We start from the raw sequence: 27,514 nt of genomic DNA, 5'->3' as shown, positions 1-27,514 counted from the left end.
TTCATTACATATATATAAGCTCTGCATAATTTCATAGATGATTTCTTAATATTTTTAAAAAGGGTGTGAATGAGGCTTTTTGCATTATATTTTTCATTTATCGTAGGTAGAGAGGAAAGCTATTGCCATTTACACTTTAATTCTCTAACCAACCATCCAATTGAACTCTCTAATCAGTTCTAATAGTCTCTAAGCTAGTTCCCTGTGCTTTTCAGATAGATAATTATACTATCTGCAAATAATGATACTATAAATATTAAAATTTTTCTGTATCTCTTCCTCTTATATGCTTCTCTTTTCCTCTGCCCTAACAAACTTCCATAATTGGACTGTCTCATATTGCTAGAAAGAAAATGCTCTCTCTATGCTAGGAATGAGAGTAGTTGAGGTTTAGAGAAAAATGCAAAGTTTCCATATTTCTGTGGCTTTCAGGGGTCAAGGGGAGGCACAAACCCTGCTGTAGCCAGTTTCTGAAAAATAAGCTCAGAGGATGAGATGTTTTTGGAGGAACTGGAGGCAATAGCATCTTCTGTGCAAGGTTCTGATGGATCAAAGGAAAATGAGGCTCTCAGCTGTCACTGCTCTGTCTGGAATCAGAGAACATCCATCCCCTATGCAGACAAACTAAAGGAATGACCATATGCAGGACTGCCCAGCATCTTACTTGGCAAGAGAGCAGACCCCTTGCCAAGCACCATGCAGACCGTTTCTCCAGATGTCTACGTCAGTTCACTTACCTCACATGTTTCTTAGGATTGGCCCACAAGATCAAGGACAGCCTTCTATTGGGGCAAGATATGACAGTGTGACATGATGGGCAGGCATATGAGTTCTAGAGCCCATACATATGAGCTCAAACCCTGGTCCCACCACTTCCTCCCTGTGAGATCACCTGGGAAAATTACCTTTCTGTGCCCAATTTCCTTAGCTGTAAAATGGTGTTAATATTTGTACCCATCTCACAAGGCTTTAGGGAAGACTAAATTATTAAATATATGTAAAGTGTGAGAACGATGCCTGGCTTATAGTATGTGCTCAATAAATCTTGGCTGGGATAGTGCCTGGGAAGTGATACTCATTCGAACTATGCTTCTGGCATGCTCTGGTGGTAAGACTTTTGGAAAAATGCTTAAATTTTCCCTTTACCATTTCTGAGCCTTATCTCTCTTGTCTGCAGAGTTAAGAACGCCTTCTTCATGAAAGTGTTAGGCAAATTACTTGAGAAAATGTATAGAAAACAGCTGAAATGATGATGAACTGAGGTTGGCTTCCTTCCCATTCAATGTCTTTATTTGACTATGAGTTTCATGAAGATAAAGACTCATCCCTATGCCTGAACACATCAGGGACTCAAATAGGTCCACAGAGAAAGTAAGGTATTGAATTAAATAAGAAATTATTGGATTAAACTCCATTCACCTTTCACTCCGAAGCAGAATCCTTCTTTTTGAAAGTGCCTTGACTTTGGTCTTGCTGATCCTCCTTCAGTAAGATCATTTAAGGAGGGTTAATTTACAAAGAGACTATTTACAAAGCCACAGTGAGATGTGAGGTCCCAAGGGCTAATACAGCAACACAGGGCCAGTGACATCAGTAGAGCTGTTTCCATCCCTCAGCCTACAAGATTGAGGGGAAGGACTGGAAGCAAGAACATGGAAGGAAAGCGTCCTATAGAAAGACAGGAAAATTAATATTTTGAACTACCTCCCCTAGCTCTCTTCAGTGGTGCAACTCAGCCAGAAACCAGGTGGGATGAAAGTAGAGCGGCTAGATTTGGCAGATTAAAAATGCAGGACACACAGGTCAATTCCAATTTTGGATAAACAACAAATATGTTTTTATTTGTTATTCATCTGAAATTCAAATTCCAACTCTGCACCTTGTATTTCATCTGGCAGTCTTGCATGGGAGACCATTGTTGAATTTCATAAAGGTCAGCCTCCCTGAGCAGAGAGCAGGATGGAAAGTGCAGCAGAGAAGTGGGAAGTAGATTTCAAGAGGCAAATGCAAGATAGTCTAACACATCCATTAGCTCACCTCTTTTGCTCCAACACAACCAGTATTTTCTCTTGCCCAGAGAGGTTTGAAATTCTAACGCAGAAAATCCATGAGATCACAAGGACTGCCATATCGTTGACATTGGGAAACGTCAGTTAGGTCTTAGCCCTCTCTGAAACCAGCCTCCAGAACTGTGAAAAATAATTTCTGTTGCTTACAAGCTACCTAGTCCGTGGTATCTTGTTATAGCGGCCTGAACAGACTAAGATACCACCATTTTCCTTCTCCATTAACTGGTCTTGGGAAACTCCTCAGGAAGCCATAGCTGTGGGTTGAGGGAGAGACAGTGAAGGTGTTGATAGTGTTTTATTTTTAAGCTGGATCATTTGTATTGAGTGTTTGTAATTAATATTTTCATTTATAATTTCTATATATTCATGGAAATATATTTTCCATATATTTATGTTATATATCTTGTTTGTATTTATGCAAACAAGAAGGAAAGAAAGAAAGGGAGGGAGGGAAGAAGGAAAGAAATATCTGAAAAATATACCCAAGAAAATAAAATATGACCAGTTAATTAAGCAAGTGGTGGTTTTCTGTATACTAGGTAGTAATGGAAAACTGACTTACTCTTCGATATCAATTCTGAGAACAATGTTTTAGTCACCCACTAAATCTCAATTTCTTACGCTTTACGATGGAATTCATAGTAGCTGGATTGCAGAATTTGGGGTGAGTTTAAAAACAAAGAATATATAGAAACTAAGACATGTTTGAAGCATGAAATAATTGCTTATTAGCAATGTTAAAAGAGTTCTTACCTAGCAATGCGTCACTTTAACATATTACATTCTATTACTATAACACAATTTTACCACATGTATTTTTTTTCAAATTAATAAGCTTTAAAAGTCTGATGAACTTAATAGTACAGTCTTGATCTCATGGTCTTGCAATAGTACACTCTTGATCTCATGGTCTTGCAAACAAAAGATAAATTCTGAAATTGCCAGTCTCCAAGGATCATAAAGTAGGCATTGCAGGCCAAATATCTGTGAGCATTTTGGTTTCAGTTTTAGAAGTTATGTCTACTTTTTTAATTTATGCTATTTTGCATATCTTCCTCTAGGCATTAGTCATTGTGTCTATAATTTTAGCAATGTTAATATTTAATTTATGTTCGGTGAATGAATAACATAATTTAGGCACCCACGCAGAAAAAGTCTAAAGAACTTCAATAGTACTTTAATGTAGTTATATTAAGAAAATGGTACACAGGATGCTCACGTGGGAATTTCTTTGATGATACTTAGGGAATTTTTAAACATTTCAACCAGATAATTAACGAAGTAGGTAGTTGTGGGTGGGTGAAGACATCAGGAAACAGGAATAGAATCATAGTGCAGGAAGGATGAAGTAGAACAGTAAAGAACTTCTCATTGAAGGTCCTGATTTGACCAAAAAAGAGAAAAGAGACCTAAGGCAGTGAATAGAATAAGGCCACTTTATTTTTGCCATCCCCTGGCAGTTGTCTTGGGCTTTATGTTAATTGTTCTCACAATTCTAAGTCCTTGTCTAGAATTTTTAAACAAGGGAGACAAATGCTCTGATTAGTGAGGTTTTAATAATGTCAGAAGAAAAGACTACATGTGAGGGAAGAACACTTGACCTGGCGATACTTGAACTTAGTGTGTTCCAGGACAAAGAAAAGTGCACTTACAGAAACGACACAATTAGAAAGAGCATTCATCTTTAAAGAGAAGAGCAGAAGATTCCTTTTTGATTTCCTGCTGACATGCTTGTTTTTCCTGCTCTTGGTTTAATCACTGGCGTCAGGCTTGTGTGGAAGACTGGAGACAATAAATGCCTACAACTTATACCAACTGATCCTGTCAAGATAAGAGGCTGTGCCCAAGATGCGATAAAGCAAGCTTTAAAAGAGTGTAAGTGAATAAATGAAACAGAAAGTTACATGGCAGCACACATATGCCCAACGGAAATGTATACCATGAAGGAACTGTAAACCACCAAGTGTGGTTTTCTAGAAGGGGGTGGTAAAGTAGAAAGAAAACTGGAGCAGTAGCTGGAAGATTTAGATTTTTAGACTCATTTCAACTGTTTCACTGGATTTGTGAGATTGAATAAGGCACTTGACTTCCTCGAGAGTCAAACAGAGATAATAATGGTTAAAACAAACTTGGCACACAGTAAGCACTCAAAAGTGTTATGTATAAAAATCAGTATTTTATTGTCATAATCTTCCAAGATTACTGTGTTAAATAAAAATGCATATACGAAAAGTTGCAACTCATTATGTAAGTGTAAAGCACTCTATAACTTATTGTAGGTGACAACACCAGTATCTTATCTAGCTATTGTTACTTGATCCTCTAAAATGCAGTGATTTTGAAGGTTTTTTATGAACTAATTTTAAATGCAGTGATTTAAAGTGATTAAAATATTTTTCAGGGTATAACACCAAGTGAAAATTAAAAAACATACACCAAAATAGTTTCCTTCGCAACGATTGCAACTAGAAAAAAAGCTGCCTATGTGTATGGATAAAGACTAAACAGGAATGTGGAACAATGAAAACAACTGCATTTATTAATAGTAGTAGAAACATGGGTTATTCTCTTTTGTTGTTACGTATTTTAACCTGTTCTTTAAATTAAAATAGGTTTGATTCAAAAATAATACAATACAGGGGCTGGCCCCGTGGCCGAGTGGTTAAGTTCGCGCGCTCCGCTGCAGGCGGCCCAGTGTTTCGTTGGTTCGAATCCTGGGTGCGGACATGGCACTGCTCATCACACCACACTGAGGCAGCATCCCACATACCACAACTAGAAGGACCCACACGAAGAATATACAACTGTGTACCGGGGGTCTTTGGGGAGAAAAAGGAAAAAATAAAATCTTTAAAAAAAATAATAATAATACAATACAGAAAGTTAAGCTGAGACTCGAGATTTACATCAGGGAACACTGCTGGCCTGTATAGAACTGATAACAGTAACAATGGTAGTTCATTTTACTGAGCACTTCCCACAGGTCAGGCACAGTGCTGAGTGCTTTGCATGCACAGATCTGTCTAATTTCCCAACAATGCCATGAGTCATGGCATACACATGATGAAACCGAAGCTCACGGATGAGCAACTTGCTGAGGTCTCCCAGCTGGCAGAAGTAGAGTACAGAAATGCTTCGTACTTAACAGCTCAGGATAAACATTGGTTCGTTTAATCTGGAGAATATAGATGGGTTAGCATTCTACCAGTTTTTCAGCGGTATTGAGAACATTAAAGAAAAAGTTAAGTCACTGATCTGAGTATTTTTCACTTACGCGTCACTCACTCCTGCACCTAGTGTGAATTGCACCAACTTCTCATTCCTCTGTGCTGGCCTGTATTCTCACTCTGTTGCTTGTGCATGCATACAGAGTGTGCAAGGGCATTTCAAACAGCAGCCTACAGATGAGGAGTAAGGCCCAGAGAGACACATAGAGGAGTTTACCGAGCCTGCAGGGAGAAAAGAACTGAAATGGCCAAGGAGGCATCCCGGATGCTGGCATCAGCTGCTGACAAGGAGGAAAACACTGGTAAAGCAATGGTTCTAAATTTAGCCAAGGGGCCCTCCAGGCAGTATTTCACAATGGCACTGCTAGATTTCCAGGATAGAAGCAAGGGGCTCCTGCTTCTGAGAACCTGTTTCTCTTAGGGGACAGACAGTGCCCTTCTTAAAAAGCACCGACAAACTGGGGAGCTTCAGCCACACCCCAACCTTGCCGTTACTAGACTGGATGTGAACTCAGCTCTAAAGCCCTTTCTTGCTCTGTGCATCTAATATTCTTTTTAAATTAATGTTGCTGACTTGATAGGAGATACCTAAAATAACAAAGAAAACAAACAAATGGAGAACTTTTCTGAAATTTGGAGATCAAAAATAAAACGTTTATCATTGCTCTTTTCAAAGGAGTTGAGGATGCTTAAGTGAAGCTGAGCAGTAAACATTGCTAACTACTTAATGATGTTGCCAGTTGTGACTGAAACAGCTGATTTCAAGTAGGTAAATTAGCTTGACTTCCTTCAACAAGTCATTTTGAGCTCAAACCCTGTACCAAAGCCTGGGCCAAGCCTCAGGGCTATAGATAATAATTAGACATAATCACTGCCTAGTCTAGAGAGTGAACACTATATTGTGATAAATGCTTCCATACAACGCGATACAGACTCTAGTGGATGAATGTACAGAACAGGGGTGCACAGAGAGAATCAATGCTTGTTGGGAGTTAGAGGAGAGCAGGGACATGTGAAATAAAAAGAAGGCATAGCTTCCTCCAAAAAGTGGGACAGTATTCTTGAAAACTATCAAGGGATCTATTTTCCAGGGAGCATTGCAGGATCAGTATTAGGGACGTGGGCTTTGGAATCAAAGTTCAAAGCCTGGCTCTGTCACTTCCAAACTGTGGTGGATTTCAAAAAACCAGCAAAATCCTTCTACTCCCATTTACAATGTGACTTTGCAGCTTCTTTGGTCAAGAAGTAGAGTCTATTTCTTTGCCCTTTGCATCTGGCTTCGTCATTTGCTTTGTGAGACAAGCAGAAGCGTGACAAGCATTTGAGCATTGAGGCTTTTCCACTCTTTGGTGGGACTCCGAGACCACCGCGTGCACAGCCCGAGCTCGCCTGTCGTTGGACAGCAGGCTGTGAGTCCTGGAGGATGACCTCAGAAGTGTGAGTGAGCCCAAGGAGACGAGCAGAACTGCCGAGGTAAGCCCACCCCAATTGCTTACCCATAGACTTCTGAGCTGAAGAAATGATTGCTGTTTTAAGCATTAAGTTTGGACATGATTTATTATAGAATAAAAGCTAATTGGTACACACAGCGACTCTGGATAATTTACCTCACCTATTTAAACTCGGGTCTCCTCATATGTAACACGAAAGTAGTAATAGTAGTTGTCTCCTAGGTTACTGAGAATATTAAATACGATACTGCATACAAAGTACTTATAGTGCCTGCGTCATATAAATAGTAACGAGATAAATAGTGACTAAGAGTATGACTGTACGCTTATACCCAGAATTGAATTTTTCCAAAGGAGTGGCCCTATGGGATGCTGTATGCTCTGTAACTACTAGAGCCAGAAAATTTTGTGAGACAGGTTTTAAAAGTAAACCATGGAGACTTTTTGTTTATTCGATTTTTCAGTTTATTTGGGTATATATCAATTAACAGGTTTTAAAGCGCTATTTGGTAAAATACTATGTTTTTGTGTGTGTTTTTTCCCTAAGTGCAACTTTTTTTAAACCATTGCTTCTGCTAACAAAGTCTGAGCAGCTGAATTTTCTGTTTTCTTCGACTTCAGTGGCACATCACGTCTTCCTGATTCATCTCCCATGGGGGTAGCATGGAGAAAACAATACTTAACTACATCAGCGGAAGGATATGCGGGTTGACTAATGGCCTCCTGAAAAAATTAAGTGCTAAGTGGTTCGATTCTTTCTACTTCTCTATCTCCAACATCAAGTCTAGTAGAATTCATTTTCTAAAAATTAAAACTCTGTCGTAATGGAACATAATTAGGAAAACGTGAATGTTCCCTTTTCGATAGTGTAGATTTAATATCTTTTAAGTAACTTCAAGTAATATCTAATAGCTATGAGTGTTTATATTTCAACTGAAGTCAGAAATTGACATAAATTTGAACTAGCTGCAATTACTGTATAACACATTTTGAAATTTTTCCTTTATTTTAAATTAGTTATATGCCAATATCTCGCGGGTACCTTTGAACTGGGCTCCATCTGACCCTCCGTGTTCCCCTTAATTGTAGGAATCCTGAAATGCAAAACACGCTCAAGGTAACATTTTTATCCTTTACCATTAGAACTGTCAAAAGAATCTATAGTAATGCATTTACGAATGGCTGTTTCCTGGTAGGCAACAGCATTATTATATCTTCAGTCTGAGTTCCATCTGAGCCTAAAATATGAATGTTTGTGAAAACATGCATAAGGGCTACTAAAACCAAACTATCAGCCACAAAGACAATTAATGAAGGAGCACTTCAATGAGAGTCTTTGTTTATGTTCATAGCATCAGTTCCTCCAATTTGTTTGCACTAATTTATACCACAGACTCTAATTAGATGTGCCTGTAAATGAAAGATAAGGCACTTAAGTCACAAGAATATGTCTGAATCTCCCACTTGTATTTTGAATCCTGGCAGGGTGCTCACTTTGGAGGTAGCATAACATACAAGAGCATGACTGTGATCAGAATGCATTCACATAATAGCTTTGTGCTCTTAGGGAAGATGTGTCCCCTCTCAGAGCCACAGGGTCTTCATCTGCAAAGTGGAAATAATAATACTACCTCCCAGACTTAAGCAAGATAATGCACGTAAAAGCACTTAAAACAGTGGCTGGCACGTAATAGCATTCAGGGCATGCTTGTTGCTGTCAGGTAGTGCATTTGACTCTTGCTGAGTGTTTCCTGTGATGGAAATTGGCATGGCTTAGATCACTGTTTATGGATAGGCCACAAGAGTCGATGTAGTAGGACCCTCGTCTAAGACAGAGGTTGACAATACTAAGGGACCTGAGGTCAGTTTGTGGGAAACCAAACACTATTACCTGACACTGTGAATAGTCTGGGACTGGGTGATGTGGAATCGGAAGAAAGTAAGTCCTAGACAGAAAGGAGGAGCTGAGGTGAGATGAACCCTGGATTTGAGTGCAATTGCCAGGAACATGTGTTAATTCTGAACACATCTGCAAAATGCAACATGCAAGTTTCTTCTGTCCAGGGCACTGTATAGAACTGGTTCCTTTGCATAGGTCAACACCATACCTGATTACTAATGGAAAGGAAGTAAGAGAGACTGACTGTGGAAGGAACATTGAAAATGTGGAAATTAGAGCATGGTGGTGCCTATCACAGGAACAATGTAAGGTTATGATTAGAGAAACCAGTGAGTCACAGGTTGTCCAAACCACTGGCTGTTTCTGTTCTTACCCAGTAGTCTGGACTGTTTCTAATGATCCTAGTCAATATTTATTCATAACATTCCAAAGCGCATTGAAATGTAATGGAAGAAATAGGCCTTTAGGCCATTCAACCCTCCAGTAGGTAACTGTCAACAAAATTTTAAATTAGAGGAGATGACACAGCAATTTTAAAATGTATTGGGAAGTAGTGGGGAGGTTATAACAACACTGAAAACAATGGAACCAGGAATAAGGTCAAAAGATAGTGCTCCATAGTCAGCAAGTAGGTCTGGTTAAAAGATGGTCACCTATGGGAGATAAGATTTGGTTAGTTCATACTTCGTGTGGTTTAGAATGGGGAATTATAATATGAGATTTTGTTGTGATTCTATCCGTTTCTGTTGAAATGTGAAGTAATACTGGATATGTGTGTTTGTCAGGGGAGAACTAACATTTTTGGAGAGAAAAATAATTTGGACAGTCATATATAAAAGGTGGGAGAATACTGACTAGAAACCATTAATCAGAGAGATTGTTTCCTAAAAAAAAAGACAGAGAGGCATTAGGAATTACTTTAGGCCATTCTGGGAAAACTCTCTAACATGTTGCTGCTGTTGTATTGTTAATAGTCACATGAATTTTTAAGCAATGGAGTCATCTCTTAGTTAATGTGTGGTAGTTTCACAGTATTATCATATTATAATTTCTAACGAGTGAGGTTTATAAATTATCCCTCTTTTCTGAGGTGCTTGCTTTTTCTTCAGTTAGATACAGTTGTGGCTTTAGTCAAATATTCCCTATATAATGAAAGACACATTCCCTTTTCTTATTGCACGTCATTTTCACAACTGTAATGTTTTTGTGTAAGATAGTACTTTTCTCTTGTTGATTTTTTCACGATGATCCTGTTTCTAAGGGTTCACTTTCTAGAAAAGAGGAACAGCCACGTGCAATAGCTCTGGACAACTTTACTGCCATTTGGCCCGCTGAGGAAATGCAGAAGGCTTCCTTCCCTTCTCTTAGATGCTGTGATGAAAACAACTTTGAATTTGAAGGTTTGTCATTATCCACTGTCAGTATTAGCTGTATAATTAGTCTGACTTCTCCAGTTTGGAAATTGTGAATTGGTCCACAGTGTAGAGATGCTCATCAAAAACAACTTTAATTTAAAAATTTTAAATTTCCTTTGAAAGTCTGCTTCTGTAACCTGAAAAACATGAGTCTTGAGATTCCCTAGTGTAGCTTCTTAATCATAAAGTAATTTCTCTTTTAGGCTCATAATTCTTCTGTTACACACCGTAACAGTTAAAAAGAATCCACTCAGTCAGTCAGTTACATTTCCCCCAAAATACCATGTGAATTGCTGAGCACTCCCAATAGGACTTCCCATGGAGAGTATGAGTGCACAAGACGTAAAGAAATAGCAAGTTGATATTTTATAAAGTAAAAAGGATTTTCTCCAAAAAGCAGTCTTTCTTAATTTCTCCCCTTCTCAACAAGTGCTTAGTTTCATGGTCCTTCTTTATTTTATTTCTTACAATAGAGGCCTGGAAGGCTGTGAAATTAAAGGCTAGCTATTGAGAAAAGAATGTTAAAAAAAAAAAAGCCAGGGGATGTCACTTAGCAGAACGACTGGGTTTGGAGGGCTGGACGACCTTGGATGCAGAATCACCTGCTCGGCGATCTCCTGTGTGAAGTCTGGAGAAAGCACTGATTTGCCTTCCCAAGATCTCTTCCAACGCCAAAAGTCTGGGACCATGTGATGTGGAATTGGGGGGAAGAAAGTCCTAAGAAGAAAAAAGGAGAAAACAAAAGATTATGGAAGAGGAATGACTTTGCAAATTTCCTAAGGATTCTTAGGGTAGATACAGGAGTCTGGAAGTTATTTCCAATGTTAGAAGAAAGCAAACGTAGTGCAAATTGTGAATTTACTTAGAGATAAACTATCTAGTCAGATTATCTAAAAAAATTAGATTTCCTTTTTTTTAGTAGGAGTGAAATGACCTGGAATGGGAATACTAGTTAATCTAGAAGCTCTAATTGCAAGATAACTAGGTAGATGAATAGATACACAGGAAGAAGATAGATAGATGGATAGATAGATAGATAAATAGCCAGCCACAAGTTCCTCAAGCAGAGAAAAGTGACTGCTTTGTATGTCCTTATACTCACTGATACAGGGAAACAAATCTTAACATGTCTGATCACTTATTCATCCTATAAACATCTAGTGAAATTGCCTACTCTGCATCAGCCTTGATGACCTTCGAATAAATTACATTCAAGAGTACTAAGTCCTCTCACTCTTGGCTCTTTCTTGTGCCTGGAACATTCGATCTCCCCTCAACAACACCCAGCACCTCCACCCTCCCCCTCCTCTCTTTCATGTAGCTAAGACACCCTTCAGGGCTCAATTGAGATATCACTTCCTCAGGAAAAGCTTTCCTGACCACCCATTAGATGCTCTAATTCTACATTTCTATATGTAGAACCATAGTGCTACTTACCTTCGCAAATCCATCCCTTCTCACATCATGTTACAGTGAATTCCCTCCTTCTCTATATTCTCACAATACTATGAGCCCTGGGAGAGTAGACATAATGTCTGTTTTCATCATCGTTGTATCCCCCAAATTCCAATAGAGTATATAACTAAAGGTGAGTGCTCTATAAACATTTGTTGTTTAGTGAGATGAGGCAATGAATAATGAAAAATATAAACAAACAAATAAAACATATTATAATAAGTTTTAAAATAATGCCATGTATAATGTGCCATATGAAAGCAAACCAAGATGGATTAAGATGTATCATTTGACTTGGATCTTGATGGATAAATGGGAGTTCGAGGCAAGGAAAAGGAGAAGCAAGGCACTTTCAGAGTGAGATTACTGGATGCAAATGGAATGATGAGTGAAATTAATTTGGAAATGTACACAGAGGCCAGGTGGTATAGATCAGAATGAGGAGCTTATAAAATAACAGAGTTTGTAAAATAGGAGTCTCATGGCCAGATTTGTGTTCTAGAACAAAATTCCTGCTAGCCCTGTGGAGGAGCAGAGTCTAGGGAAGACCCATTAGGGGAAACTTGCCACAGACAAGAAGAGCAAACAAGAAGACCTAAAGCAGTGGGAACAAAAATAATTCCTGGAGATTCCTCATCTCTGCTGATTTATCTGCAAGTTTGCTGATCCTTTTGCTAGCTCAAATCTACTATGGAGCCCCTCTAGTTAATTTTTTATTTTGGCTATTGTACATTTTAGCTCCAGAATTTCCATTTGTTTCTTCCTTATAATTTCTTTTTATTGATAGTCTCTATTTGATGAGACGTTGTCACCATACCTTCTTTTGATTCTTTAAACATGGTTTCCTTCAGTTCTTTGAACACATTTATAATGGTTGATACAAATCTGCCTCCTGTGTCCCTTTGACATATACCCAACAATATGGGTTGTTTTGTTTGTTTTTCTGAGCCCTTCCTTAATTTCTGGCATTACACGATAGTCTAGACTCATCTTGTATATTTCCTCCCCCAGTCCTCGAATCAGCCATTTCTCCAAGACACACTGGTTCCTTTTTAATAAGAATGGTATTAGAAACCAAGTTCTGAGCACTTGGTGTGTTTGTTGCTACTGGGGTGTGTTTTCTTGTAGGCCCTCTCAACTGACAAAGCAAAAGAAAAATATGCCTGCATACCGCGCATGCATATACTTACACCTATAAATATTTCTACATGTAACCATCTATAACTCTATTAAGATAAATATGAGTTTTTACTAATGTCTCCAACTTAAATCCATTACCACACAGATCATTCTAGTGTCTCCCCTTAGTTATCTGTAAATCCCATACCAACAGTGGGAAACCTAGCTTTCACGGTCTGCTAATGTCGGCTATCCATTTACTTAATTGTTCAATTCCAGTATGCATGTATTGCACTATGAGAATTGTACTCTTGTGGGAAACAACTGTATCAACTATAGTACAGGGCTTATGCCCTCCCCTCCAGGTCACATAAGCTCTGAAAAAGCTGTTTCCCTTGGAGTATTTGACTTCATTATGGAGATTGCTGTGAGCAAAATGGTTATTTTTCCCTCACCCTACCCAAAACATGAGGAGATTTTCCTATGATCTTCACTGTGAGAATCTAGTGAGATTCCTGAAAGTAAAGCCCATGAAAGTGCAGAAGGATCCCCTAAGACTGGGGTCCCAGGAACTTCTCATTCTCAGGCTAGTCTACCCTCAGCCACCAACCCTTCATAAACATTTGTTTTCAATCAGTGTTTCTACCAGTTTATGGCTCTAGTGGCTTTGGCTCCAAATAAGCTGATTTCACCTGTGATTCTCTGTATTCAACCACCCCTCAGGTGACTTCAGAGTGGTGGTTTGCCCCGTGACCTCAGTTTTCAGATGGGTCTAAAAAAAGTTGTTGATTTTCAGTTTGTTTAGCTTTTTTCTTATAGTAAAGGCAGGAATGATGACTTCCTAGCTCTTTACATGTTGAAGCTGAATACAGAAATCACACTTCTTTTTACCTCTCTCATTATATTTATTTTCCATATTTCAGTATCAGAACACATCCATTGTAGGCAGTGTAACCATAAAAAGATTATAAAGAAAAAATCAATAATCTCTCACTTACCCTCTCTCTATTCCCTTCCTTATGTACTAGAGCTTTGATTTCTATGTGATTACTCCTAGAAATGGTGTTACAGATACAGTTGAATTATTCATTTGGATAGCTATTCTGTGATTTAATTTTCCAAAAGGTTGGGACAATTAGCATTTGCGTGTGGACTTCCTCACATTCTTCTTGGAGATAAATGTTATTATTTTTTTATTTCTGTGGACCCAGTGGATTCAAGTGGATACATTATTTGCTTGATTTTTATTTTTCTATCCAAAAGTGCATATTGAGTAGATTTTAATATTTTCTTTAACTTCTTAGATATTCTGATGTATGAACTTGCTATTCTTATTCATGTTTTTGCTCACTTTTTATGTTTTTTTACTATGCTTTTGATTTTGAAATATTTGTAGATTCACATAGAGCTGTAAGAGATAACACAGAGAGATGCTGTGTACTTCCCCACAATGGTAACATCTTGCAGAACTATAGTCAGTATCACAACCCGGATATTGATGTTGATAACAGTCAAGATACAGAACATTTCCATCATCACAGGAATCCCTCACGTTATCCATTTATAGCTATATTCACTTTTCTCCCATCCCCATCCCCTCTTTAACTCTGGCAACTAGTAATCAGTGCTCCATTTCTAAAATTTTGTAATTTCAAGAACGTTATATAAATGGAATCATACAATGTGTAAACTTTTGGGGTTGGCTTTTTTCACCAGCAAATTATTACTAGTTCATTCCTTTTTATTACTCAGTAGTATACCATGGTGTGGATGTACCAGTTTGTTTAAGCATTCAGCTGTTGAAGGACGTCTAGATTGTTCCCAGGTTTTGGCTATTACACATAAAGCTGCTGTAAACATTTATGGACAGTTCTAGTTAGAACATACACCTTCATTTCTTGGGATAAATGCTTAGGAGTGCAATTGTCAGGTCATATTATGGCAGCAAGTTTAATTTTTTAAGAAGTTTGCTGTTTTCCAGAATGACTACCATGTTACATTCCCACCAGTGATACACGAGTGGTCCAGTTTCTCTTCATCCTCACCAAAAGTGGGTATTGCTCTAATTTTTAGTATAGCCATTCTTATAGATACATAGTCATATCTTATTGTGGTTTTAATTATCGTTTCTCTAATGGCAGATGATATCGAACATATTTCCATGTGTTTATTTGCCATGTAGATGTATACAGATAAATATATGCATATATGTATATGGCAAATAAGACATGAAGAGACATTTCCATGAAGCATGTGCATACAGCTATAAGAAATAACACAGAGAGATCCCGTGTGCTTATATATATACATGTGCTTAATTGAAATAGCTCATCATGTCTTTTTCCCATGTTCCAGTTGGATTGTTTGCTCTTTTTAGTGTTGAATTTTTAGAGTTATTTACATATTTTAAATAGTCAATTGTCAGATATATGGCTTGCAAATATTTTCTCTGTAGCTTATCTTTTCATCCTCTTAAAAGTCTCTTTCACAGAGTAAAATTTTTCATTTTGATGAAGCCCAATTTACAAATTTTTCCTTTTATGAATTACATTTTTGATGTCCATGTTTTTTAAAATCTCAGTTTGATTTAGCTGTAACGTTCTTGTGTGCATCTATTTGTATAGCATTTTTAGTGGTTGCTCTAGGTATTACATAATATATACATGACTTCTCATAGTCTACTGGTGCTGTCATTCTACTGGTTTGAGTGAAATATAAAACCTTAGCTTCCTTTACATCCTTTTACCCTCCTCTATTCATAATATAATTGTCTTAAATATTTCCTCTACATGCATTTAGAATCCTATTACACAGTGCTATAATTTTTGCTTTAGCAGTCAAACACAATTGTAAAACTCAAGAAGGGAATGAAAGTCTATTATATTTACTGACAATTTTTGCTTACTGTGTTTTTCTTCCTTCCTTGTGCATCAAGGTTGCTTCTCTTCTCATTACCTTTCTGTTTAGAGAACTTCCTCTAGCCACTATTTATGGTGACCTTCTAGTGACAAATTCTTAGCTTTCCTTCATTTGAGAGTATCTTGATTTCCTCATCATTCCTGAAGGATATTTTCACTGAGCATAGAATTCTGGGATGATGGTTCTTTTCTTTCGGTACTTGAAAAATGTGCTACTTCTTTCTGGCCTCCATGATTCCTGATGAGAAATCCTTTGTCATTTTAACTGGGGTTTTTTTTTGCTTGTTTGTTTTTCTCCGTATGGATAAGATGTCATTTTTTCTCTGGATGCTTTCAAGAGTTTTTCTTTGACTTTAGTTTTCAGAAATTTACTTATGAGGTGTCTTGGCATGGATTTCATTGGATTTCCTTTTTGGGGATTCTTTTAGCTTCTTAAATCTGTAGGTTTATGTCTCCCGCTAAATTTGGTACATTTTCAGCCACTGTTTCCTTGAATGCTTTTTTTGACCCACTCTATTATTTTTCCTTTTTTTGCAGTTTGTCTTTATTTTTTATTGATGTCATACTGGCTTTTAAAAATGTATAAATTTCAAGTGTACATTATTATATTTCAGTATCTGTATAGACTGCATCATGTTCACCACCAATAGCCTAGTTTTTATCAGTCACCATACACATGTGCCCCTTTACCCCTTTCACCCTCCCCTCACCCCCTTTTCCTCTAGTAACCACTAATCTGTTCTCCTTATCTATGTGTTTGTGTATCTTCTATATATGAGTGAAATCATACAGTATTTGTCTTTCTCTGCTTGACTTATTTCGCTTAGCACAATATCTTCAAGGTCCATCCATGTTGTCACAGATGGCACGATTTTGTCGTTTTTATGGCTGAATAGTATTCCATTGTGTATATATATACCACACCTTCTTTATCTATTCATCCATTGATGGGCACTTGGGTTGCCTCCAGGTCTTGGTTATTGCGAATAATGCTGCAATGAACATAGGGGTGCATAAATCTCTTTGTATTGATGATTTCATGTTCTTTGGATAAATACCCAGCAGTGGAATAGCTGGGTCATATGGCACTTCTATTTTTAGTTTTTTGAGAATCTCCATACTGTTTTCCATAGTGGCTGCACCAGTTTGCATTCCCACCAGCAGTGTGTGAGGGTTCCCTTTTCTCCACCTTCTCTCCAACACTTGTTATTTCTTGTCTTGTTAATTATGGCCATTCTGATGGGTGTGATGTGATATCTCATTGTAGTTTTGATTTGCATTTCCCTAATAATTACTGATGTTGAACATCTCTTCATGTGCCTGTTGGCCATCTGTATATCTTCTTTGGAAAAATGTCTGTTCATATCATAAGCCCATTTTTTTATTGGGTTGTTCATTTTGTTGTTGTCAAGTTGTGTGAGCTTTTTACATAATTTTGAAATTAACCCCTTCTTGAATATATAATTTGCAAATGTTTTCTCTCAGTTGATGGGTTGTCTTTTCATTTTGTTGATGGTCTTTTTGCTTTGCAGAAGCTTTTTAATCTGATTTAGTCCAATTTGTTTATTTTTTCTTTTGTTCCCCTTGCCTGAGTAGACATGATATTCAAAAAGATACTGCTAGGAATGTCAGAGTGTGCTGCCTATATTTTCTTCTAAGAGTTTTATGGTTTCAGGGCTTACATTCAAGTGAGATTTATTCCAGGGATGCAAGGATGGTTCAACATCCACAAACCAATCAATGTGATATACCACATTAACAAAATGAAGAATAAAAATCACATAATCATCTCAATAGCTGCAGAGAAAGCTTTGGCAAAATCCAACATCCATTTCTTTATAAAAACTCTAAATAAAATTGGTATAGAAGGAAAGTGCTTCAACATAATAAAGGTCATATATGACAAAACCACAGCCAACATCACACTTAATAGATAAAAATTGAGAACATGAACAAGACAGGGGGTGCTGACTCTCATCACTCTTACTCAATATAGTGCTGGAGGTTTTGGCCAGAGCAATTAGGCAAGAAAAAGAAATTAAAGGGGTCCAAATTGCAAAGGAAGAAGTGAAACTCTCACTGTTTGTGGATGACATGATTCTATATATAGAAAACTCTAAGGAATCCACAAAAAAACTATTAGAAATAATCAAGCAATGCAGGATAAAAACTCAATATACAAAAATCAGTTGTATTTCTATACAGTAATAATGAATGAGCAGAAAGAGAAGTCAAGAATACAATCACAACAAAAAGAATAAAATACCTAAGAATAAATTTAACTAAGGAGGTGAAAGATCTATACACAGAAAACTATAAGACATTATTGAAAGAAATCAAAGACACATACAAATGGAAAGATATTCCATGCTCATGGATTGGAAGAATAAACATAGCTAAAAAGCCCATATTATCTAAAGCAATCTGTTACAGATTCAATGTAATCCCAATCAGAATCCCAATGGCATTCTTCACATAAATAGAATAAAGAATCCTAAAATTTATATGGAACAACAAAAGATCCCAAATAGCCAAAACAATCCTGAGAAAGAAAGAAGAAAGTTGGAGGTATCACACTCGTTGAATTCAAATTATACTTCAAAGCTATAGTAATCAAAACAGCATGGTATGGGAACATTAAAAACAGACACACAAATCAATGGAATAGAATTGAGAGCCCAGAAATAAAATCACACACCTATGGACAGCTAATCTTTGACAAAAGAACCAAGAACAGACACTGGAGAAAGGAAAGTGTCTTCAATAAATGGTGTTGGGAAAACTGAACAGCTACATGCAAAAGAATGTAAGTAGACCATTATCTTACACCATACACAAAAATTAACTCAAGATGGATGAAAGACTTGAATATAAGACCTGAAACCATAAAATCTTAGCACCACTCTTTCTCCTCTCCTTCCAGATTCTGATGACATAAATGTTAATCTTTTGTTATAGTGCCATAGGTCCCTGAGGCTCTGTTCATTTTTTCTATTTATTTTTTTCTCTGTTGTGCAGATTGGGTAATTTCTGTTGTTGTAACTTCCATTTCACCGATTCTTTCCTCTCTTCCCTTCTTTCTGCTGTTGAATCCATCATGGAGCTTTTTATTCAGTTTTTGTATTTTATATATCCAAAATTTCCATTTGCTTATTTATGTCTTTTTGCTTCCTGATACTTTCTATTTCTATGTGAGGCTTTTTGTTTTCCATTTGTTTCAAACATGTTTGTAATTAGTGACTGAAGCATTTTTATCATTCCACTTTAAAATCTTTGTCAGGTAATTCTAACATCTCTGTCACATCAGAGTTGGTATCTGTTGATTGTCTTTTTACATTTAGTTTGATATCTTACAGTTTCTTGATATGATGAGTAATCTTCTACTGAAACCTGGACATTTTGGTATTATGTTATGAGACTCTGAATCTTATTTAAACCTTCCCTTTTAGCTGGCTTTCTCTGGCAGTTCTCTTGCAGAGGAAAGGGAGGAGCACCATCTTGTTATTGCCAAGTGGAAATTGAAGTTTGGATCCCCTGGAGAGGAGTTTGGCTCTTTGCTACTACTGGGTGGGGGTGGAAGTCCCACTCTCCCACGTGGTCTCTGCAGATACCACAGGGGGACCTTATTACCAGGTGATGAGAATTAAAGTCCCAGCTCCCTACTTTGTTTCCTGACACCCTCAAACTGGGATGTTGGGGCACCTCTTTACACTCTGGTCTGAGCAGAAGTCTCAGCTCTCCACTTGGCCTATGCTGGCATAAGTGGGAGTAGAGTCTCACTTTTTTCTGTGGTATTGGCTGGAGTGGAGCAGCTATTGTCTAAAAGTTTCCTATTTTGCTGAGTTGACCCTTTCTTTGTCCCTTGCCTAGAGAGAGCAGCCTTTTGTTGGCATTATTTTTTTTCTGTTCCCATCGACATTTCTGGTTTTCAAGCTTCTTCAGCTCAGTCTGGCATATACAAGGCAAAAAGAAAACTCAGGGAGCTCATCACTGTGTCATCCCTTGGTTCCTGAAATTCCAAGCTAGTCTGCCTTCGTCTCTCCACCTTTCAGAGTGTCCTTATCTTCACTTTACATATAACATTCAGAGTTTTTAGTTGTCCTTAGTGAGAGGATCAGGGAAAAGGATATCTTCTCACAAGTGGAAAACTACTCACTTTTATTTGGATTGTTTATCTGCCGCTTATAAAATTTTTAAATAAATGTTTTACTGAAACATACTATATCTACAGAAAAGCTCACAAATTGTTCATGTGTAGCTCAATGAGTTACCACCACCAAAGGTGAGGCAATGGAACTCTACCAGAACCCCAGAAAGCCGCAGTGCTTCTTCCCAGTTATAAACTATCCTTCTTCTCCAAAGATAACCACTGTCTTTGAACTTTATATCAATGATATAATATAGTACGTACTCTTCTGCATCTGGCTTCTTTTACTCTATGTTTGTGACAACATCCGAATGTCCAATAAACATATGACAAGATGCTCGCTTTATTAGTCATCAGGGAGATGCAAATAAAGCCAACAGTGATAAAATTAAAAATAATGCAGCATCCGTGTTAGAGTAAACAACTGGAACCCATAATTCATGCTTCCGCATTAGCACTAAAGGTCATATACAAAAAATGTTCAAAGCAGCACTATTCATGATAGGCACAAGATGAAAACAACCCAACAGTCCACCAACAGATAATGGATTAAATAAATTATGGTAGAGCTATGCGATCAAATTCTTTAAAACAATAAAAGAGAATACATTCAACACCATGAATCTTCATCCATTTTAAATGATCTTTGCATATTTTACTTTCAATCCAGTTTAAAAAAATCAAAGTGTACTTCCTGAAATAAGTTAGAAAGAGGAAATATGCTATAGTGCAATATGTTTTATGCAATTTAAAACACTTATACACACAAATTAACTCCACATATTTTTTAAATATGCATACACGCCTAAGATATGTATTTTAAAAACATTATAGTGGGTGTCATTGAAGGAAGAGAATTTTGAGTGAGAATTGGGTTATATTTGGGACAATTACTAAAACAAATTAAAATGAGAAAAGGGAATTGCAAAGATTGGTGATGACAATTCTTGGTCCCTTCACTATCCACAAAGTATCAATGATAAAATCAATCGTGACAGAAAATATAAGCAGAGACATATACTCATCTTATGAGGCAAGAATGACCTTCCTCTTCTCCTTTTGGAAAATTGGTACTTACCTTTCAATATGAATTTCTTCTCTTTGGTGAATTGTCCCCTAGCTCCTCAGTGGCATTAGCTCTTTCCTCCCCTGGTTCCTATGGCTCTGTCTTCATACTTGTGGTTCTTATTTGTGTCAGATCTGCCTTCCTCGTTAAGCTGAATTTCCTTTGGGTCAGGGAATATGCATGTACCTTTCTACATCCATGGAACTAATGAAGTACATGGTACAAAGCAAGTCTAAGCAACTGTTGATAAATAAATCAGTGAGTAAAGTAAGGACTTCATTTATTTAGACATTTCTACCTAATTTTGTAATGATCTCAGGTATCTTAAGCTGAATAATAACTCCTTACCCTCTTGACCACACAAGAGGTAAAAGCAATAAGACATGGTGACTCAGTAAATAAGGGTGTTGAGGGAAAGCAGATGATAAAACAGGGCAAGTTTTATTTAGAATCTGGGTATTTATCTCATTACATACATTAGCAGCTTTAACTGCATTCTGAGGCACTCAGTGATTCCATGCAGTACAAAGTGACTAGCCAGGCTGGGCTTCCTCAGAGTACTGGGCCAGTGCTTGGTAGATTTTGGCATTTCAGCAGCTTATGTTTCAGGGAGGAAACAGGAGACTAAGATGCAGTCAACAACAACCCCCTAAGCTCTGTCTCAATAACAACTCTGTCGATCCTGTCTCCTACTGTACATTGCACCTGATAAGTTATTATTAACTGAGAAGACCAAATCCCCATTTTTCTGGCCAACACTGTAAGAATAAAGGCAGATGAAATATAGGTATGTTTCTAAGTCCAGGCTTTATGGGTAAGTTTGCCTCAGCGATGGAGAGAAGAAAGTGGCATTTAAGGCTTCAAGCCTGAGTCATCTTTTCCAGGCCAATTGTCAAGTGCCTGATAGATGGCTCAGGGCTGCCAAGTGAGTTTTTGGAGGCACACAGAGGGTTACAGAAGGCAGAAGGACAAAGCAGTAAATATAACCCCTCCCTGGAAAATATTGTAAAGAGGATTTTTGAGATTCATTTGCCCCCGGTATGACTCTACAAGCTTTTGGAACATATTTCAAAGTAAGTGCAAAGCTTTATGGATAAAGAGCAAGAACAATTATACGTGTTTGCTGGAGTTCCTGTTCTTTGTTTTGAATGTCAGTCCTACTGCCCACCTCTAGGGATGTCATTTAAGATATATAATGATTAACAGAGCATAAGTTGAATATCCATAATCGTTTAGAGGTTGTAAATGTGTAAGTTGCACATGTGTTTGAATTTTGGGGCCCCGTATATGGAGTGGGCTCCTGCCTCTGAGGGAACCAGAGCGCTCTGTGTCTGCCTTCCAGGCATGAAGATTCTATGTGTGTTTCCCAGAACTCTCTGAATGCTGCTCTTTCTCACTCTGTGACCCATTTAACCCTCCAGAAAGCCTTACGATGCTTTTTTTCCTCCCTCTCTTACTAACCAAAACTGGTTCTTCCAGGCTGACTGAGATCCAACTTTCTCCATGGGCCATTTATAAAAGTCCTTAAAACTATTATTCAAAGAATTTCTCCCGCCTTTCCCTTTTTTGAGCATTGTCTATGTGATCAGTAAATGTTACTCACAAAGAAAAGAAGCTGTGGTTTTCTAAGAAGCAGACCTGAACAACCCCTGAGCGAGCAGACTTCCATATCTGTATTGATACTGCACATTCTGCTTAAGAGTCCATCCAGAAAAATTGTAGTCACCTTTCAAATTCCACTGGAACCTTCCTAAATGTCCTCTCCCCTTGTTGGACATCATTCCTCCCCTCCTGTACTCTCAAATCATTGTGCAGGTCTCATAGAGCAGGGATCGCACAGAGTTTTAGTGTTTGCTTACATCTTGTGAGGAGACTGAGGTTCTGAGTCGGAAGATATGGGCTGGGTCCCTACTCTGCACTTATTACCATATCCGGCTAGGAAGTCATAAAGCCTCTCAGGCTTCCGATTACCTCATCTACAAAATGGGTCTAATAGTACTTTGTTGATGTTTAGAAATAAAAGAGATAATGAGTTTTTAATTGCCCTCTTACACTTCCTAGCAAAATGCATAAAGGATCCTTCATTAATAAATTAGGGTGCATCCACACAGTGGAATACACACTCATTAAAAAAGGATAATGCATACTTATATTTATTGACACAGAACTGTCTCTATGACATATTCTTGAAAGGAAAGGAAGTTACAAAAACACTTAGTGTCCTTAGATCATTTTTATGTAAATATATATGAATTTAAAATATACCCATATATGCATGTGCTTCTAGAAGGAGGCTTACCAAAATGCTAATAATTATTACCAATAAGTGGTAGAATTTTGGAAGATTTTTAATTTCTTCAGTATTCTTTTTGAATATGGCTTGAATAATGGTAAAGCTATACTTCTGGAAAAGAGTATTTGGAAATACTATGGATAATATCACAATAAATTCTAAAACTCACAAAAGAAACTTGTGCAGCTGGTAGTGTAATAAGATGTTTCAAAGCTGAATAAAGCAACGACCATTGAGATTGGTAAGCAAGTAAACAGACATCAGTTCATTGTGCCACATATTAATTGACTTTGCACAAGTGTTTAACCTATGTGAATTTCAATTTTCCCCTCTACAAAACAGTTTTTCATTAGACCTACGAGTTCCTCTCCAGCACATTCACTATAACAAACATTCACTGAGCACCTGTTATATGAGGCCCTAAGCACCAGAGATATATGATGAAGAGGAGAGATGAGCTCCTCGACCTCATGGAAGTTACATGCTAAAGGACACCGAAAGAGGAAAAAAGGAAACATAAGGTCTTCAAATGGTAGGCGCTGAGGTCTGAAACGTGAGTAGCTGCCATAGAGAATAACCGTGGGGGATTCTCAGATGCAGCGAATGGGGACAGCACGAAAGCTGGGAGAGGGCACAGACCAGGCATTCTTGAGGAGCAAAAAGGTCAAGGTGAGCTGGATCATGTGCTCTTAAACTGTTACCCTGAACTCCTAGAAGAGTATGTATAAAATTAAATGCTTATTACTAGTCAAAGGACCAAAATCTATAAGAAATTTTAGATATTTGCTGCATCTGAACTCTTCAAATAGAAACTACTAACAATTTTAGAAATGCAGATGAGATCTATGTTTGATATTGTATTTGCATTTGGCTATAATGAACAGAAAACCCAACTCAAAGCAAATATATTTGACCAAAATCATGACTAACAATAATATCAATAATAATAGTAATAGCAATAATAATAATAATGGGCACAGTTAGACCAGGCATTTAATCCTCTAATCTTTACAAAAACTCTGTGAAGTAAGAATTGTTCTCTCATTTTAGACCTGAGGAAACTGAGGTTGAGAGAGATCAAATCAATTGTCTAAGATTATATTTCTTCTAAATAAAAGAGCTGAGATATTTGGACTTTAAGTTCATAGCCCTTCCACTAAAGATAGAATAAAGACTCAAGTTCCCCCTTTCTCAAAGAGCTTGTAACCAACCAGAAGCAGCCCGTGCATTCTCTCTTTAGAGAAGAGAGGCAGATCTTAACCAGAAAGCAGCTCTGTGAGGCTCGGGCCTTGCCACGCTTTTCTAGGACTCTCCAGTGGGAGATCGTTCCAATGCAGTCAAAGAGTGCTATCCAAATATGATCTACCATTGTTGTGGCTGTTATCACTATTCATTGGCACTTAGAAAAGCAAGTTAAGGATACTTAAGCTGGATCTCATTCATCCTGACAATATGAGTTTCCAAATTAAATGATCACCTTTGCTGCTGAGGAGAGACCAGTCTTGAGTTCCCATGAGGACTGCAGTCTGGCATTAACAGTTGTTCAAAGTAGGGGCTGATGTAGTTGTTAGCTGTAAGAATTTGGGCAAAGCATTTGGTTTCTCTGAGCTTGAAGGCAGGCCCATCAGGCAAAGTAGGCAGAGGTGACAATTAATGCTGGGATTCCCAGTGCTCCTTTAAAGGCTGAATGGCAAGGGTTGGTGCCTCCTGCCAACTCTGTCTTGACTTCTTCGCTATCACCTTCTAGATGCAGATCTGGTGATTCTTTACTTTTAAGATAAAAGAATGAAGTGAACAACTCTTCATTCTCTGAGGACTCTGCTTGTGTCTTCTGTTAGGTTTCTGGTTCTCAATTTGCATCACTCCTTCCCTTGAAGGCCTGCCACCTCTTCACCAGATCTGGGTCCTGCCATTGTCTAGTGGGCAGCATGGAACTGAGTGGCCAAAACTTGACCCAGGAGCAGTATATATCTGAGTCCAAGTCCTCGTTTCCAGATTGTAGAAACTAACACAATTATCTTGTTAAGGGTTTGTAAAGATCAAATGAAATAACATATAGAAAATGTCTATAACATAGTAGAAGCCCAATACACGTTAGCTATTATTATTATCAACAACCTAATTGTCAAACCCCATGCCCTTCTCATATATCATATTACCTATGATAGCTCTGCTGCATCATACATTGAGAACATCCTTTTACTGAAACCCTCTCCTTTCTCCTTACCAGTTCTCCATCCCCTTGTCATTCTGATTATCTTCTCTCTTCCTTTCCTTGCTATTATTTTTTGTACCCTTTATAAGTATGGCTGTTTTATTTAAATAGTCTTGATAGTATCTTTTTACCAAATGGCTCCAAAAGAAGCCAAAGTCCATGGAACGAAAGTCCAATCTCTTTATCTAAACTTGGAGCAGAGCGATGGGGAAAGTAGAAAGCATTATGCACTCTGCTGCTCAGCAGTGTTACTGCAAAAGGCAGGCCATCAGGAGGAGGGCTTTGCCTCTTTACAAATTAATGAATGAGTAAATGAACCAGGAGTGGGAGCTTCCAGTTCAAGTATGTGGAGATAAATTTCTGCACATCTCACATTTCTGCTGGCTTGATATTTAACCAGCAACCAGAGTGAAATGGACCATGAAGGGAACCTACAAAAGTCACAGGGGCCTGCTACAGACTTGAGACTTACAATGATTATTTGCAACCTGAATTTCCCCAGACTTCACCAGCCTTCAGTAGAAATGAGGTCATCTTGACAGCCATAGCTAAATGTCACTGCAGCTTCTAATGCAGGACCTTCAGTCTTCTGTGAGGTCTCACCCCAGTATAACTGGGAGTCCCAAGGAGGTATCTCACACGGAACCGTGAACAAGTACACTTCTGATCAGGGAGCAGTGCTTTGTCAGGCGTCCTCAAAGAATCACTTTGCTGGTCTACCATCCACTGACCTCCAGGGCATAGAGACCATCAATCCTCTCCACTGTCCTCTGGGCATCGCTATCAATAAATCAATGTCCTCTCACTACCAGGTCACAGCTGGCTTTCATGACAATGTGGGAGGACTCTCATCACTCCAGGACTGGGAATCAGGCATGTCCTTGAGTCCCAAAGCAGCAGTGCCTGTAACCCAAGCTTCAGGGCATCCCACACAAACACCGTGTCATGCATTTCTGCCAGCAGCCCTCTCCCCACAGACTCTGACAAAGCAGCATCTGTCCACCTCTACTCCTGTTCCCAGAGATGAGCTGTGAACCTGATTTCCTTTTTGCAGGCCGCTGACCTCCTTGAAAACCAAGGAATCTCACAATCCCAGACAGCCATGGCACTCAGTTTAAGATCCCCTCTTGAACCAATAAGGACAAAATCCTCAATATCAAGAAGCTTATTTCATTTTAGACCCCACTGTTTTCTACAAGCATCCAGGGTCTTCCTCCACTCAGTATGTGGAAGGCACTTGGAGTAACTAATGTCTAGACCATCTCAGAGCTCAGGGGGCGCCAAAGGCAGTAGCCTTTCCCTCTTTTACCATCTTGTTAACGAACATTGTTCCAAGGGCTGAGGAAACAAGATGAACATGACATGGTCCCTGACCTGGTGGAGCTCCTAGCCCAGTGGGAAAGCAGGCAGCTCTGCCATTGATCACTGAATGAAGGCTACTGTGAGGACATGGCATTGCTTTGGGAATCTAAACCAGACTAATGGGGTCAAGCAAGGAGATTTCAAGAGTAACAAATGTTTGGAGATGTGTTTTGAAGAATAAGAGAAGTTAACTAGATTATTAAAAAAAGTGGGATGGGAAGGGATTTATGGCAACGAAACACCAGCACAAAGGCTTGACTAGTTTTGGCAATTACAAATAATTCCACAATTTCCTGGGAAAGGTATTTTATTTATCAGACCAACGGTTTCTCTTATTAGGACAGGGGTGGAGTGAGGAGGAAGGATGAACTAGCTTCTTTAAAATTTCCTTCAGGGGACAACATTTACATTTATGCTATTGGAGAATGACTGTTATTAATCAGAGCTAAGCATTTACTAAAATGAAAGATGACATCTCATAGCTGCTTTTCAATTCTTAAAAAAATAAGATCCAAAGATGAAAAATTGCTTGTTATAAGCCACAATACACTTGCCCACCGAGACTGGAATTGTCCGTAGACCCTGGGGAGCCTTACTTCCTCAGAAAACTCTTTTCTGGCCCCGACGCTAGTTCAGGCCTCACATTTGTATACACTCATTAGAATCCCATACTTTTCCTTGGCACAGTTCTTGAAAAATTTGTGTGTGTGTGTATTATTTAATTTCTCTCTGTCTCTGTCTCTCTCTCTGTCACCAGGCTCTAAATTCCAGGAGGACAAACTTAATCTATGTTTCCTCTCTGCTGTATCATTAGTTTCTAGCACAATGTCTGGTACAGAATAGATGCTTGATAAGGATGCTCTGATACTGCTGCTCC

The sequence above is a fragment of the Equus quagga genome, chromosome 1, assembly GCF_021613505.1.
Source record: "Equus quagga isolate Etosha38 chromosome 1, UCLA_HA_Equagga_1.0, whole genome shotgun sequence".
NCBI lineage: Eukaryota > Metazoa > Chordata > Mammalia > Perissodactyla > Equidae > Equus > Equus quagga.
The sequence above is the reverse complement of the archived record's forward strand: the minus strand, read 5'-3'. Positions refer to the sequence as shown.